The sequence below is a fragment of the Dysidea avara genome, chromosome 15 (assembly GCF_963678975.1).
Source record: "Dysidea avara chromosome 15, odDysAvar1.4, whole genome shotgun sequence".
NCBI lineage: Eukaryota > Metazoa > Porifera > Demospongiae > Dictyoceratida > Dysideidae > Dysidea > Dysidea avara.
The window spans coordinates 6,533,697-6,549,156 of NC_089286.1; the positions used below are offsets into that span (position 1 = coordinate 6,533,697).

Here is a 15,460-nt window from a genome sequence, read left to right on the forward strand (position 1 = left end):
AAGATGTCACAGTTTATGATGTCCAAAATTAATTCTTTGCAAATTACGTATTGTGGTTAGCAATATTAACATTCATTGTTGGCCACACAAGATATCAGCCCTTTTAGTTACTAAGTAGTTAATTTGTGGATGGACCTTTTTAGTTCTGGGTTCATCGGATGTGATGAAAGATATGGGACCATTTGTAAAAGGAAATTTACAGTGAGTGAAATGGTCTATGTAGCTTTTAGATAGCTCTAACAGTCCTTGTGCTATGGGGGTTTCTTTAAGAGGCATGTGTAAAATTCAGCTTACTGGATATTACATGTTTCAGCACTTGCATTCTTTTAAACCGCTGAGGGTTTAAAGGTTATTGTAGGACTTATTGTGATCACCCTAAACTAACATCTCCTACATATCATGTACACAACAGGTAATGTGTAGTATGCAAAACACATTAAGAAAATTATAAAAATGGTTTAAAGGTTACGTTATTGCATAGTATACAATACCTGTTGTGTAAATGATATGTAGGAGATGATAAATTAGGCTAAATTACACCATGTCCCACAGCATGCTATATATAGTAAAGGGTGGCAAAATCCAAATGATGTGTTTTTTCTTGAAACCATAAAAGTCTCCACATAATTAAACAGTACTCCTTCATGGCATGAATTTTTAGACATAGGCGGATCTAGGAGACACTATCATCAAGAAGTTTTAGCGCACAACATTGTTTATTCCACTAAGAGGATAAGAATGGAATTCTAGTACACAAGTTATATTCATTTGCATAACTTTATTCAGCATATAGTTGAATGAATGATAGACATATAGCTAGTTTTTAAGACTGTAGTTGAAGAAAATTTTTTTAAATTAGACCTCTTAATTAGGTTTGAATTTGAGAGCATTTTTGATAGCGTTTAGCTAACAAAGTGTATGCTTCGCAAGATTAGTTATCCTATCTGAGATAAACCTGTTTGATGGTAAAATGTATACTAAATTAAAATAAGGAGTAACTAGCTTTGTTATTATTTGTAAAAAGTAAATCGATGACATTAGAATTGCGACTGTTCTAGTGACTGCTCTATTAGAGTATCTCAATCTTTGCACAAAAATTCAAATTTATTTGCCTCACTTTCTTTACAGTGTACAGTTTAGCTATAACTGTAAAGTACATTTATATCTGTTGTCTTCTATTTGCCCATTGTCTTTTTATACGTCTGAATACAGTGTGAATGCATGGTTCTAATTTCTGGTATCAATATAGTACTGTAACATAGGGGACGAGAGAAGGGCCAGAGGGGCCTTGGCCCCCCCTCAGATCCGCCTATGTTTTTAGATATAGTGACATTGCAGTATCAACAGTTGTAGCTCAATAATGGTGTCTGAAGAGCTTTTTAAAGAATGAGCTAACAGAGGAAGTTCCCCTTGTGCTTCCACATGGGAGCTAGCCATGCCTATAAACGACTAGATGAGCTTACACCTACGTAGCTGTTATTATAGTTATTACTGTAGCACATTACTAACTTTAGAGTATTACATAACAATATTTTATACTATGCATATTGTTATGTACTCAAGAACTGTTAAGGAATGGAACACCTTGCTTGTTAACATCATTGAAACGTCTGATCCAGATTCGTTCACATCACTTTTACAATCATATTACCACACTAATACTAGCTTGTAATTAGTCGAACAATTGGTTTACTGTATGTTAAGTTAGAACTGTTTTTTGTTGTTGTTGTTGTTGTTGTTTTTTTTTGTTTTTTTTCCTGAGCATACCAGTAGGGCTGACTGCTCAGTACAAATAAATAAATAAACAAATAAATACTTTGTTACATAATAGTATTACTATTCTCATAACTGCACTGATTATGGCTTCTTCTTCAAGTTAATTACCACACTATGAACAGTAACACATTGTAGTCCCTATTATAGTCTCAAGAAATAATAACTATTATTTAACGTGTTACTGACTTGGTAGGAATTTCATTCCTTGATTGAAAATGTTGGGATTAACTTTGAGGGACTATAGCGCATGAATGAAACTCCATAAGAGTGAATGAAGTACTGGCTTAGTACCCAAAAAATCCTTGAGTAAAACTTAAATTAGCTACATCTGACCAGGTTGGCAAAATATGGTGCAGTCCTATAGTCTTATCGCCAAATTTAATAGGAGGGAGAAGTGGAATCCCTCTTGTGGAGTGGACCCATGACATTATCACTACCTGTATGACCACTTTTTGTCTCTGTCAAGTGCCAACATATTATAGTTTTATTTGCTAATAAAATATGTTACACGATATGCTACATACGTACAATGTGTATGCATGTACAATTGGAAAATAAAGTGTTTATTGAATATAGAGTTCAAGTTGATCAATGATGGGAGCTCCCCCATAGGAGGAATAATCATTATGTGTACATATCCTAGCTTCTATATCATCTGTAGAGGTCCCACTTAACTCCCGGTAAAACCATGGTTGGGTAGGGTTGTCACAGCAATTACTGTTGATGCAACCAGATCCATCCCACAATGGATCATTGAAGTAATACTCATTAGCACTCCATGTATTGTTAGTTCCTGATTCACAGTAATAATCAGTTCCTACAAAGGGAGGAGAAGGGTATAGTGAACCAGAAGCACATAGACAGTTATACCGACTACTACCACTATCATGTAGTCCACTAGCAAATGTCCAGATGTGTTGACGTGGGTTACCATAAGTGATTGATAGTCCATCAACATAGTTACGGTCTATTGTTCCTATAAATGAATAGGGATAAAAAGCACTTGAATATCCTTTCTGGTATCCTCTTGCTCTACCACACACTCTCTGATAACTTGCGCCATTGGTAGAGAAGGTTGTAGAGGAGCATCTATTGGTACCATCACTGGCCACACGACAAAAGCCAATACCAGAGTGAGTGTCATTACGCCATCCACTGGGGCAGTCACCTCCTGTGCTGATATCAACATTAGCAATTCTTCTCCATCCTCCTTCCACACCAGCACATGTGAGGATAAAGCCACTAATTGCTGTCATGTTACAAAATGTCCACTGGTTGATGTTAATACGATAGTATCCTAACTTGTCAAAAGTTTCAGGATTGTTGTTGTAGATGTCCTCACAAGATGATCCAGTATAAGTCATCCCACAGTACACCCTGCTGGGACCTTTAGTGATCCAATAATATCCTGACCACTCATGAGATTCAGGATTCTTATTATAGATGTCCTCACAAGACTCACCAGGATAGAAAGGTGAGTTAAACTGATACTTACTACACTGCTCAGTAGCCATCACCAGTTTCTTAGTGAGGATCACTGTTATTATGAAGATCACTGACAACATTTTCAACAAACTTGTATGTAACTGACTGTGCATGTGTAGCACGCACTGCATGCTACTATATTCTACTGGGAACTGTAGGAGTAGTTGATAAACAGGAAAAGGTAATAGATTAGATGATAATACTTTGTCAGACCACAGAGGAGAGTTATGTACATACTACCTCAAGTTAATAACATGATGGTACAAAGGACACTGTACTTTAAACTCTTAATTGTTCAATTACTAGTCTTGCAGTTTTAGTTGTTGCTGGCACAAATAGTTTGTATTCATTAGTAAGGGTAGGCTTCACTAGCCAACTAAGTAATAGAAAGCGCACAAGTGTGTAAATATCATGGAAAAGCAAAGGTACGTAGAAAGCAACACCAGAAATAATCGCTTGCATATGATATCATGTGATTTATTCTAAGTTGATGTAATATAATATTGATGATGTAATGATTGAGTATGTAATTATTGTGTGTTTTTTAATATGTGTTTGACGTGTTACGATGAATCAGACGGTCATGATCGTAACATGGTGTTGTAGTGCTGTTGTAAACATGTCCATTCTTTGCAAACCACCAGAACCACTGTCCTTCACAGGAAATGTCACACAAACTTGATGAGAGCAGCTTTCTCAAAGAAATGACAAAAGTCAAAACCCTGTCTTATGCAGACAAGGAAGCACAACAAATGTACAAGTGAGCTGCTGCTGAAGATGCCAACAAATTGGATAAAGTGCCACAAGCCATTCAGAACTATAGCTCATAACTCCATTATCGACAAGAAATACACATTTTGGAAGAAGTGGGTGAATCCCAAATAAACCCAAAGACAATTTTGTCACAAATTACTTATTGTCACACACAGCTGCATGTTAGCCTTGTTATACTCACACATATTTATTTTGACTTCCAGTTGCTGCTGGCTGATGATTCACTGAAAAAATACTCCTCACAAACCATCCTTTACCCCAGCAAAGCAATAGAAATAGCTCAGTGTTCAGAATCACCAATGCAGCAAATCAAAGTCATGACAAAATCTTTGTACAGACCAAACAACAAGGATGCATTGGCTCAAAACCTACTTACTGTAGACAATGCACAAACCAAAAGAAAACCCAGCATGTGGACAAAAAATGCCTCAATATACCACAAGTTGCACTAAAGTATGCTACAACAGGACGTCCATACCAAGACACCGGCAAATATGGTACAAAATCACAGAAAACCTCATTCAACAGTGATTGTGACTTGAGAACTGCCACCAAAACAAAGACAAACACTGAACACTCCACGGAGTACGTACAAGAGACTGACACAGCACACAAAGTGATCTGAATTCAGGTGATAGTAACTCATACCAGCCATCTGATGAATTTGCTACACAGATTGGAGTAGTCTTCACTGACATTCTAGCACTGCATAAGTGTTGCACCAGTAAGCACATAGGGGGATCTGAGGGGGGGCCAAGGGGTGCTGTGCCCCCCTGGCCCTTCTCTGGCCCCCCTTGGACCTACAGTACTATATGTATACCAAAACTAGAATCATGCACCCACACTGTATTTAGAAGAAGAGAAAGCCAATGGGCAAATAGAAGACAACACTTATATATGTAGTTAACATTTGTAGTTAAACTGTACACCGTAAAGAAAGTGAGGCAAATAAATTTGAATTTTTGTGCAAAGATCGAGATACTCTAATAGAGCAGTCACTACTCTAATAGAACAGTCGCAATTCTGATGTCATCAATTTACAAATCGTAACAATGCTAGCTACTCATTTTTGATTTGGTATACACTTTACCATCAAACAGGTTATCTCAAATAGGCTAACCAATCTTTGTATGCATTGTAAAGCATACACTTTTATAGCTAAGCATTATCAAAAATGCTCTGAAATTCAAATCTGGGAGGTCTGATTTTTAAAATTTTCTCCAACTACAGTTTTACAAACTGTATGTCCATCATTCATCCCATCCAGCTATATGCTGAATAAGGTTATGCAAATGAATACAACTTGTGTTCTAGAATTTCCCCATAGCTCATAGTAGAATAAACACTGTTGTGTACTAAAACTTCTTGGCCCCCCCCCTGACAGTGTCTCCTAGATCCGCCTATGAGTAAGCAATAGTGAGTCTTAATGATTGTGTACAACTTGGCTTAGTTTAAAGAGTGTGTGCACTCTAATCTGAAAGGGTGCCATCAGAGAAACATTCTAGCCAGTTTAGAGTACTTGGCAACGTGGGAGGTACCATATCACCATGGTAACTAATTGCACACCCTTGTTAATTCACCTAGGGAGTTCCACACTCACTAAAACATTATGCCACAGACAAAAATGCGTGAAGTCCTGTGTTTTGGTAATGCCAACAGATTGGGTCAACAATCTAGAAAAGAATAATGGCTTATTGCAACTTTGAAAGACCTAACAAAGCAATAAAGCATGTGCATTACAAGATTCCAACAATGCAAGAGAGTGGTAGTGAATGTGTTTTTGACCCTAGACCTAAAAGATGGTTACACAATTACATGAAGTCTTCAACACACCATTTGGCGAGTATAGATTTACCAGAATGTCCAATACCCAGTAAAGGTCAACTGAGGGGTAAGTTCATAAAAAAACTGGCACTCACATCCTGTTTATTGTTTGTATGTATTAGTTGGTATGCATTGGTATAATCTACCTTTGTCCTTCTTTGCATGACAATTTAATCACATTTATTTTTGCCTGTTTATATCATCAAGTAAATGCCACAAAGGAAACTGAAATTTCCTGTAGTGCCATTCTTTCTTTTGACATGATATGAGAGGTTCACCAGACATAATTACAAAAACAACGTAATTGATTTGTCTGAATCATTAAATGGTCTATTCTCAATAAGCAGCCAAGGTATGCATACATTTAAGTCTATGGCTTCTTTAAAGTGCCTTCTTTAAACTGCAAAACCATGTTTTTTATTCTCTTTCTACACATGTTCCTCTGGATATTGAGCTGTATTGGAGCATTACAATTTTTAAGACAGCATGCTCTTTAAATCCATGTTGGTAGTTCATACCATGGACTGTAATAAAAATATGCAGCAGTAGAAATATTTGCTAAGTAATCCAGTTTGTTAGGTTCTTGTATTCCAGTATGCCGGCTGTGGAATCATTGAGAATCACAGGATGTAAATTACTAATTAAATATGTCTTTAGTGCTGGAAAAACTCCAATCCCAGTGTACAGTCAAGTAAACCACAAACATACTAGATGAGAGCATTGTTTTGCACATGTACATAACTACAAAATATCATTTTGCAATTAATATCGAATTGCGAATGGATGACATCTCTAGACTACACTGTTAAAATTTGGTAACACCTGTAAGGGTATCCACTTGCATGTTTAAAAATAAATCCCTTCAGCCTAGGTGTTAAAAGGTGGTGTGATGACACCCACAGGGTGTTACAGAGGAGTGTTAAGGTGTTGTAATAAGTGTAACAAGGTGCTATAAGAGGTGTAAATCCAGAGTGTTAGAGTGCTATAAGATGTAGGGTGTTATGGTAACAGACTGGACATCCATTTCAATTTTCCAAAGGGGGTGGAGCTGCTTTCATTCCTTCATTTACATTAATGCTTACTCAGGAAACACATGTAATGTGTGAAAAACAATAATTCAACAGGATTACTTATACTTACTTGTCACTTTCCACACTTTGTGTAAGTTGCAATAATATATTTATAACATAAATACCAATGAAACTTTTAGTTGTGGGATATCATTATAAGAAACACCCCTCTGACACCCATAACACCAACTATAAAACCCCTTAAGGTGTTTATTATTTTCAGGAGTGCCACAACAACACCCACCTTGACTTTTAGAAAAATAATTTATAGGTGCTATGGTTGCACCTAAATTTTAACAGTGTATATATTCATACTCAACTTCAGCTCTTCCAGTAGACATTGTTAATACACAAGACCAGGATTGTTCTCCTCTTCATTCTTTTGTATTACTTCCCTACACATAAAGCCACTAATATGCATGTTACTTATTAACCAACAACATGCACTGACAAGAGAGAGTGGAATGCAAAAAGGAAGATTGTTGCATACACAAATGTCTGAAAACTAAATCCATGACTTGGTTATTGTGTCTACTGTGGTTCTGTGTTCCAATAGTTTTTCCAAAGATGACTATATTGTTATCACAACACACATGCGCAGAATACTGTTACTATATTATTATTGAACCTCTAATGTTAACAGAGGTGGATCTAGGGTTTATAAAAGGGGGGGGGACTAACTCAAGGTACTAATCTCTTGGGTGGAGGTGTGTGAAGCACATCTCCCAGCATGCTGGAACTAGGGGGTCTGGGGGCATGCTCCCCAGGTAAAATTTGAAATATAGATGCTAAAATACTGCAATTTGGAGATATTTCCACATAAAATGCATATTTCTAGCTGTAGATATTTTATATACTGCCTTTAGGTATATATGGCTCTCTGCAGCATTTGCTAATGGAAAAGTTTGGGTATAGGTTCAGACAACTAAGCACATGATGCACCCTCTCACAATTGCATGCATGATAATGTTGAAACTAAAAAATTTTGAAATTTGAATGATACGAGATTGAATCTGAGAGCATTTTCAATGGAAATTGTGTACCTGAATTAAGCACACTGGTACCGGTAATAACTACACATACAAGTAGATGAACAAGCCTTTTAAACAGACCAATGCATTTCATTGTATATATAGGTGCAGGAAGATTTGTAAAAATTCCATAACAGAACCAACTATTATGCTTACACTGAATGTTCTATTAGAGTAGTTAGGTGACTGTTCTATTAGAGTATCTCGATCTTGTACACCTCCAATACTGATCCGGGTCCTTGTTGCATAACCTTTAGCATAAATCCACTATAATAATGCCTTGGAAAGATGTTTATAAGGTGGGTTTATGAGTATTTGTATTATTAGTGATCATATAATTATGCTAAGACAAAATTTCATTACAATCCTCAGCATATTGATCAAGTAAGGCCTAAAAGTGAAGGGGGGGCTTCAGCCCCCAAAGTCCACCCCTGGATCCGCCCCTAATTAACCATAACGCACTTGAGATCATATCCTGATATTGAGTAGACATGCAGGAACTCACTCTATCACAGTTGTCTTTTATTGTGATGAAGAATTAGCTGTTCATATCATTCAATTGCTAGCTACATAAGTATTGAACAGTACACACTAAATAGTCTATAGTATACCTTATATGGTTTAATTCTAAAAGTTACATTGTTTGCCTTCTGTTAATAGTGCCTATGGGGTGGGCCTCTTAGCGACCTAGGGCCTATAAAAGAAGTCCGGTTCCCTTGATGGTGCTGTGGTGAATCATAGGAACATGCCAATCATATAATACTAGTTATTATGTTGTTTCTTTTTCTTTAAAAACCATCCTGAAGTGTAGCGTCTTGTTCTCCCTAGAAATCTATCCAATAAATTCTGATGTACGCTAATGAATTTGCCATTTATAGCTAGTTCATGACACATCCAAAATGATAGTGTCTTCATAAATCTGTGAACAATACATAAATCTATGATGACATGCTCTAATAAAAAATTTTGTTTAAAGTTGTACGTATAGTATAATTTTAGAATTCATGGTAGAAATATCTCAAGTACTAGTGGAATATTTTCTTTGATGACACTAAGGTTATCAGCTGGGCCCGGTTGAGACACAACACCCAATAAAGACTAGTTGTAAGAGTCTCCTGAGAGTTTCTAGTTCCATTGAGCTTCTGGTATTTTAGTTGCTTTAGTTGATTTTGCTCTGAATGCTTTATTAGATTACCTACTTGAAATTTTCAAACTTGCAGACCCTTCCCCCAAACTCCCTTGGGCTATATCTGTGTATTTAGACTTTTGTTTAAGGACATAATTGTGAATAAACTATACGTATGAATACACTATCTAGTTTAGGAGGCTAAATTACAAAGTCAACAGAAAATTGTACAAGTGAAAACAGACGTTTCTCATCCCCACCATAATTGTTTTCCTTACTACGTAGCTATGTCAATGATTTCAGGAGCAAGCTATATAAGAATTTGTGTTCTGTTCATGTGAGGCTGTAAGCCATCTTATTCAGTCACATTTTAAAATATGATTGACGTATGACTGCTATTTTAAACAGAAAAACTGATTAACAAAATCTCATAATATACGGTCTTGCAAACAATTAATTTATACACACACCAACAAGTAAGTTAATTGCAGAAATCTACTCAGTAAAACTGAAAGATATATAATTTCGTTAAACAGGTAGCAAGAGCCCAGACTATGGAATTGTAGTTGTCTTAGTTGTCTACTTGTCCTAGCTTTATACCATCTGTAACAAGTTTCAAATTATGTATGCATAATAATAAGAACCACCATATAGTGAGTCGAATTGCTACAACAGTTATCAAGAATCAGGTAAGAGTTCATACAGTACATATGATAGTAGAGAGCACTATTTTGTAGCATGAACTCTTGCCAGGAATATATATAACCAGGTCCCATCCCACATCATGGCCACACAGATTATTGAATATTAGTCATAGATGGCAGTGTATATACCGTATATGACCGTATAGAAGCCCGGGCGTTTATTTCCTATAAATCATTTTTGACCCGGCGTTTAAACGAGACCGGCGTTAATTTGGACCCGGGCGTTTATTTCTTACTAGCCACTCGTTGAGAATGACAGGTGTCAGTACAAGTACCTACGAAATACGAAATCCATAGCCCATCACGTACATAAACCCATTTGGACTCCTCTGCTTGGTGAAACATTGGAAGTCGGGTGGAAAGATGACAATGACCACGATAAACACGCTATGGCCATCACCAGAAGAGAAGGCATAGTCGAACAAGACAAGACATCATAAGACTGGTGACGAGACATCACTGTATAGTTAGCAGCTGACACGAGTTTAGAACCCCTTTCAGTACATATCATTAGCACTCCGGCGTTTAAATGAGCCCCGGCGTTTAAATGAGCCCCGGCGTTTAAATGAGCCCCGGCGTTTATTATGACAGTCTCCTAGCTGTACCCGGCGTATATTTGAGCCCCTGCGTGTATTTGAGCCCGGCTTTAATACGGTCATATACGGTATATAGGTAGTGTCTTTAGACACAAAAGGAAGTATGTACTTGGATAACTATCAATAGACATGTATACATGTGTACATAACACTGTTGTGTGATCTGGCCACTTTTGGGTGGAGTGCAACACTCCTACACTCTAATCAAATAGAAGTATAATTCACGGTGTATGGACATAGGTATAACCATTGTGTGCAAGCTAAGTTTGTTGAAAATGTTGTCAGTGATCTTCATAATAACAGTGATCCTCACTAAGGAACTGGTGATGGCTACTGAGCAGTGTACCCAATATACATTTAACCATCCTTTCTACCCTGGTGAGTCTTGTGAGGACATATATAACATGAATCCTGAGAGTCAAGATATGTCAGGATATTATTGGATAACAGATGGTCTCACTCAAGTATATTGTGGGATGGCTTATACTGGATCATCTTGTGAGGACATCTACAGCAATAATCCTGAAACTGGTGACAAGTCAGGATACTATCGTATTAATGATGACCAGTGGATATTTTGTAACATGATTGCAATTTCTACTTGTTATGCTGGCGATGCCAGTGTGGGAGGAGGATGGAGAAGAATTGTTGACATCAATATCAGCACAGGAGATAATTGTCCCAGTGGATGGCGTAAAGATACTTACTCCAACATTAGCTATTGTCGTGTGGTCAGTGATGATTGGCGCACTTGTTCATCTACAAACTTCTTCACTAATGGTGCAAATTATCAGAGAGTGTGTGGAAGAGCAAGAGGATACCAGAAAGGATGGTCAGTTGGATTTTGGGCATATCATGGGATAGCACAGACAATAGATGGCTACTATGTTGATGGACTATCAATCACTCATGGTAACCCACGTCAACACATCTGGACATATGCTAATGGACTATACGATGGTTTGGCAGAAGATGATAATGACTGGATTAACTGTCCATGTGCTCCTGGTTCTGAGAATCCTTCACCTCCCTTTGCAGAAGCCAACTATTACTGTGAATCAGGTGCCATTGGTGCTTTTAATTATTCTGCCTACTACTTCGACGACCCATTGTGGGACGGATCTGGTTGCATCACTAGCAACTGTTGTGACAACCCTACCCAACCATGGTTTTACCTAGAGTTAAATGGGACCACTACAGATGATATAGAAGCTAGGATATGTCATTATGACAGCTTTTACTATGGTTCTACTTTACTTGATCAACTTGAGCTGTATATTCAATGAATATTCCATGCATTTAAAATGTGTTCATATGTATGTTCTGTGTGCATATGCCTATCAAACTTAACAACTTGACTGTAAGATCAAGGTTAGCCCAAGAAAGTTATTACGTACATAGCTGGTAACTACAATTAAAGTTGATATCTATATGTTAGCTATGTGTGTGTACAGAGATACAGGGCACCTGAACATGTGACATGCGTTACTTTAAATTTGGTCATGTCACTATTAAAGTCACCTACATATGTACATTAGACCCTTAATTCAGAATGTACTGATTGGGGTATTTGCATTTGTACAAAACATTAGACTGAGATCAGATTTAAAGAGGACACCACAACAAGATGTTGCGTGTTGAAAGTGTGAATTCGCCTTTAAATTTTGGTGCAAGACTGTGTATTCTATTTTATTCAGATAGATCCTCTTAAAATTCTCCTCAGCTATGGGGGTTGCTATGAACAGGGTTAATCTTGTGTTTGACAGAGATCCAGGCACAATTACATGGTCAGTAGAATTTTAATGAGTTAGAGTTTTCACTAGCACTATTGAGTGGGTAATTGTCCCCAATCACTATTAATGAATTGCAGACAAATACATTTACAATGACTATTCACATTAGTACATTAATCCCTGTGAATCAGCAATATATACAATACTATTTATTTGATGTAAAATTAAATGGCTAATGAGACAGTCAGTAACTAGCTATTACAAACAGTCAATACATTGGAAAATAATAGCTACATAAATATTTTATTATGTTGTAGAAACTTTAGATTTACCAGCTACAACCAATATCCTGTAGCTACATCTAGGTAGTATGTGTCTCCCATAGCTGCTACATAGGTATCTTTGAATAATTATTCATTCCTTCCCTAAGGAAAGCAGTCAATTGCAATAATAATTGTCATTATCCTTCCTTCTCCTACATTATTTAACACTTTATTGGAGAACAGTAGGCTCTCAGTTATTTAACGCTTCATTTATCTAAATTGGAAATGACTGTTCTATGAGAGTATTTTGAGTACAAGTGTATGTTCTATTAGAGCATTTCAACAGAGCTCTGTGTACAATCATTATGGGAATTTTCTGAACAATTCACTTATGTAAACAATTTTACCATTGCCTGAGACCACTTGGATTCGAAGTTCCACTGTATACATATAACATTTGAAAGTCTACTAAAATTAATTATCTTTTTTTTTTTTAAATTTTTTCAAGTATAAGGTAAGGGGGCAGTCAATGATACTATAAGTGTGTTGCACTGCTCTGTTCTTACTCACACTGTTGTACTTGCCAAATATTATGTGTCCGGCCTCATGTAGTGGTCTGAATATCAAAGAAGGATTTCTTAAAACCCTTGGAATCCTTCCCCTCCATCCCTACACCACTTCAGAGGACTGGTTTCTTGACAGCTGTGCCATGACCATTGCCAGTAAACCAGGTGTAACTGGTGGAGTGACTGTCCACTTTTGCTGCTGTCTGTCCTTTCCAATTAGGAAGGCTGCGTGACCCAGAGGGGTAGCAGAGAATGAAGGAAGGTGTGCACATGTATCATTGCTATGGCATCGATTACATCATCATCTTCCAAGGACCCAGACCATTGAACTCCAGCAGCAGGTATTATGACAATGTCTGCCAAGCTGTACTTGTCCTAATTGTAGATTTCAGTGTCTCCTGGGAGGCTTGTAAAACCTCCACAAGTGATCATACCACCAGGTGGCATTCTGGGCTTGGCACATGCACAATAACCCAACCTCATGATTTTTGTCATCTTAGCTGGCTAAACACCATTGCCCATAGTGGAGGTTCTGACCAACATAGTGTTAAAAACACCAATCCACACACACTAGGGAATTAAGGGTAGGAATTGCAGCACATTACTTTTCTGACAATTAAGGTAAAGCTATATCAGTTTCTCATCCCCACCCACATCATTAATGTATTCTGGTACAGCTAGGAATTCTGTGTTCCATTTATGTGATGCTGAGCCATCTTAATGAAAATAAATAAATATTAGCTGTTGGCCTCGCTATTTGGATAAGAAACTATTACCAAGATTTCATAACCTTGCTAATAATGAACTTCATGCGGCCTTAAAAGAGAGTCTGCTTGATTCATGGGTATTATCTTTCTTGCATGCATGCAGGTTCCTATTGGGATAATGGATTAAATAATTTAAGTAGAAATGGATGTTAATTAGATGATTATGCCATCCACTATCGCATACATTTTCTAACCACTGTAAAGATTACAATTACATTGTGCCCTGATCTCCCAAGACACATCCACGTGTGAACAAAATGGAGTGCTTACACTTGAGCAGAATGATCTATGCACACTGTAATATTTGACAACCTGCTATTGCTCAAGGTTTAAAATATATGCGTAGTTACATCTAAATAAAAAAAATAATTCAGTTTCAAACAGAACACCTATACAATACTCTTAAAAGGTCACCTAACACAAGACGATAACTAGACTAGGTGGACGTGTATCCCCCATCTATCGGTAGTACAGCACAATTGATCATGGCACTCTTATCACTGAGTAGGTACAAGATAACATCAGATATGTCCTCCTCTTCTGCAAACTTCTTGAGTGGAATACGTGTCATCATCCCTCCTGCTTTAGCTGGATCAGACCAAGCCAGTCTTCCCATAGCTGTCAGCACTACAGTGGGGTTGACGGTGTTGACCCGTATCCCCTTGGGACCCAGTTCTGCACCCATTGATCTACCCAGCATGTCTAAACCAGCTTTAGATGAGCTGTATACTGTGTGTTCTGGTAGTGTCAAAATAGAGGCTTGACTGGATACATTAACAATGGAGCCTGGTAAACCTCGCTGCACTAAATCCTTAGCAACAACTTGCGAGATAAACAAGACCGCCTTCAAGTTAATTTGCATTATCTGATCATAGGCTTCTTCAGTGATTTCTAGAAAAGGTTGTAGCTTGGTAATACCTGCGTTATTGACCAGTAAGTGAATGGGAGTAAGCTTTTCAATCAATGCAACGGTGGATTTTAAGTCGCTAACGTCTGCATGGACAGTCTGAATTCCTGGGGCTTCTTGTTTCAGCGAGTCGAGGTCGGACTGCGTTCTACTCAGAGCGATCACCTCTGCTCCACACTGTAGCAATGCCTTCGCTGTAGTACGGCCTATACCCTTTCCAGCACCTGTAACCAGAGCTCTTTTACCAGTAAAATCGTACGCCATTTCTTTGCTTCGATTTTCGATTGCTTATGTAAAATTATTGCCCATTAACCGTAATAATTTTTTTTAAATACTCGGAAATGGACTCAATCACTCCTTTGGTGTTTTCTACCTTCGGGGGGGATCCCGGATGGGCAGTATTGCTACTACTGTTTACAAGAGACTTTCTTCTCTACTTCTGTAAAGGTTATAGCTAGGTGATGTCTTGGCTGTGGGTGCTGCATTTGAGCGGTTTTTTTCTCTTTCTCGTTTTACGGTCAGCCAGTATCACCTGCTTACATGGAGCTCAATCCAACCATGGCAGCCCAGTGGTGATTGAGGCATTTGACCTCACAGCATCTGAAGGTCAACTGCTTCCTTCAATCGCTTTGCAGCTTTACCTTCTAGTGCTGGGGGTGGTGGCAAGTAACAAAACAGTTATAGCTCGCATTCAGCCTTGCACTTGATCAGGTTTCAGTAGATAATTATAGCTACTCCAACAATTATGCATGCACCCATCCCTACCCCCAGTACAGGATATGTGGCTCTCAGCAAAAGTCCCACTACTGTGGCATAAGGGTTTGTCTAATCTGCAATC

At 37.8% G+C, this 15,460-nt stretch overlaps 1 pseudogene; it reads right to left on the reverse strand.

Annotated features, from left to right (window-relative positions):
* Positions 1 to 14,013: 14,013 nt before the first annotated feature.
* LOC136245403 (L-xylulose reductase pseudogene) lies at positions 14,014 to 14,927 on the reverse strand (annotated as a pseudogene).
* Between the last annotated feature and the right edge of the window lie 533 nt (positions 14,928 to 15,460).